Source organism: Petaurus breviceps, unplaced genomic scaffold (genome assembly GCF_028583685.1).
Source record: "Petaurus breviceps papuanus isolate PSGF00001 unplaced genomic scaffold, PetGlider_PUasm1.0 227, whole genome shotgun sequence".
Taxonomy (NCBI): Eukaryota; Metazoa; Chordata; class Mammalia; order Diprotodontia; family Petauridae; genus Petaurus; species Petaurus breviceps.
Window position 1 is genome coordinate 15,688,189 of NW_027185896.1, and position 2,491 is coordinate 15,690,679.

Sequence of the window (2,491 nt, forward strand, 5' to 3'; positions counted from 1 at the left end):
TCTCTCCCTGTCTCTCTGTCTCTGTGTGTCTCTCTGTCTCTTTCTGTCTCTCTCTCTCTCTGTGTCTCTCTTTCTGTCTCTCTGTCTCTGTCTCTGTCTCTCTGTCTCTCTCTCTCTCCTTTCCCTCTCCCCTCCCTTGCACTGTAACTAGGTGTGTGTTTTTTACTCCCCATTACATCATAAGCTCCCTAAAAGTAGGATAGATATCAGCATTTTTACCCCTTGCCCTAAGCATGAGGCCTGACACTTGCTAGGAACTTAGTATTTGCTGAGTTTTATTGAATTCTTTTGTAAAGAGAGAGGCAGCATGCCATAATGGACAGGTTGTTGGTCTCAGACAAGAAGACAGGTTCAAGTCCTGACTGGGGCACATATTTGCTGCATGTCCCTGGCCAACTCACTTAACCTCTCACTGTTCTAGGCAACACTCTAAGAATAAAAGTTTCAGAAAAGGTGCTAACCAGCACTAGGAGGAGTATGCTCACCTGGGAGTTCCCTGCATCAGTGAAATTAGAGATCTGGTCCCTCTCCTCTATGGAATTACCTTGGCCTCTACTGGCTGAGTTATGAGATGGACCGTGAGCTGCCCTGCCTCAGCACAGCCATTCACCAGCACCTCGTCCAACCCTCCTGGGAATAGATTCCAAGAAGGTGCATACACCATCTGGAAACACTCGGCTTTGGGAAGCAACCCTGACTTAGTCCACCTGGCACAAATCCCTCCAACTTTCCCTTCTCCCCTCAGCAGCCCAGGCAAGAAGTACTCACACAGCCAGGACCTAAGGTCACCAAAATCAAATTTTTAAAAAAATCCAGCAATTCAAAAAATCCCCCCTCAAATGGGTAAATAGCAACAGACTTTTATGACAAAATATATTATGTCGTTCTGACGCTTACCAGTTACTGGCAACGCCAGCAGGACACTATTCCTCTAGAAAGAATGGGATCCATGTCTCCCTAGTCAGAAGGGGAGCCCATGGAGAACAGACTTGTGTCTCTCCTCAAACCATGGGCTCCCGGGGGCCAGGGTTTGTGCTTCCCCCTCAGAGACACTAAGGCCTCCTTGAAGGCAGAGGCTGTCATTCTTTCATTGCCCCCGAATACTGAGATCTCTCCAGATAGCTGAGGTCTCCCTGAGAAATCATGCTATGCCCCCACCACCCCCACTTCAAACTCCATCTGTCCCCTGCCTGGACCATTTTCATCCAGGTGGATGGGGAAGAGGATATGAAAACTTGGAAGAAGTTTACAAGAGCCCTGGCTGGGGAAGGCAGAAGCTGGAGAGAGGTCAAGAACTGTTTGCCTTGAGCAGGGGCCGGAGCCAGGCAGTCAATGGAGCGAGACCATTCCGGGGCGGGAGAGGGAGGCCAGAGGCACAGGGCGCAAGACCTGCTCCCCTAGCCAAGCCGCAGGGAACATGTAAACAGACAGGCAGAGTTGCAGATCTGATCATTAAGGCTCCTTTGCTTTGCCTTTTCTCGAAATCACAGAAGCACAGAATCTGGGCTCTCGGTCACTGGAAGTGACCTTGGAGACCATCTAGTACAGTCTTCTGTATGAGCAAGGGTCCTCTCTAAGGTATCCCTGACATATGGTGAGCCAACATCTACATGACCCCCTACAGGGACAAGGATCCCCCTGAACACCCCAAAGGACCCAATTCCTTTAGGATGGCTCTGAATGTTAGGAAAGATTTCTTTGTACCACCACATTGAGCCCAAATATGCCTTCCCACAATTTCCACCCACTGTTCCTAGTTCTGCACTCTGAGGCCAAGCAAAACAAGTTCTAGTCCCTCTTCCAAATACTTGAAGACTGCTGTCATGTTCTACCTTCTGCCCCATCTAAGTCAAATAATTCTAGAGCTGGGAGGGAAGCTCAGAAGCCACCTAGTCCAATCTCTCCCATTTCAAAGATGAGGAAACTGAGGCCCAGGCTGGTTAAGTGACTTTCCTAAGATCACACAAGTAATACGCATCTGAGGCAAGACCCTGGCAAATTTTCTATTCTTCAGACTAAACATTCCCAGTTCCTTCAACAAATCACATGAATTGGTCTACAGCCCCTTCAATCAAGATGGAGACATCTTGATTGGTCCTTTGTACTTTATCTACTTTCTTATTAAAATATTGCACCTAGAACTGAACATTCTAACTAGAGATGTATTAATAGTATTACCTTCCTTTCTCTTTTATCGTAGCAAAAGATCGAACTAGCTTTGGGGGCTGCAATGTCACACTGTCAACTCACAGAGAACTTTTAGGCCAATGAAGCCCCTGGATCTTTTTCATACAAATTGTTGCCTGGCTACATCTCCCCCATCTTGAAATTTGTGTAGCTGATTTTTTTTTAAACTCAAGCACAGGGCTTCGAATTTATCCCTATTAAACTTCACTACATTAGATCTGGCCCATCATTTCAGCCTGTCTCCATCTTTTGGAATTCTGGTTTTGTTGTCCAAAGTTTTAACTATCCTTCCCAGCTTCCTGTC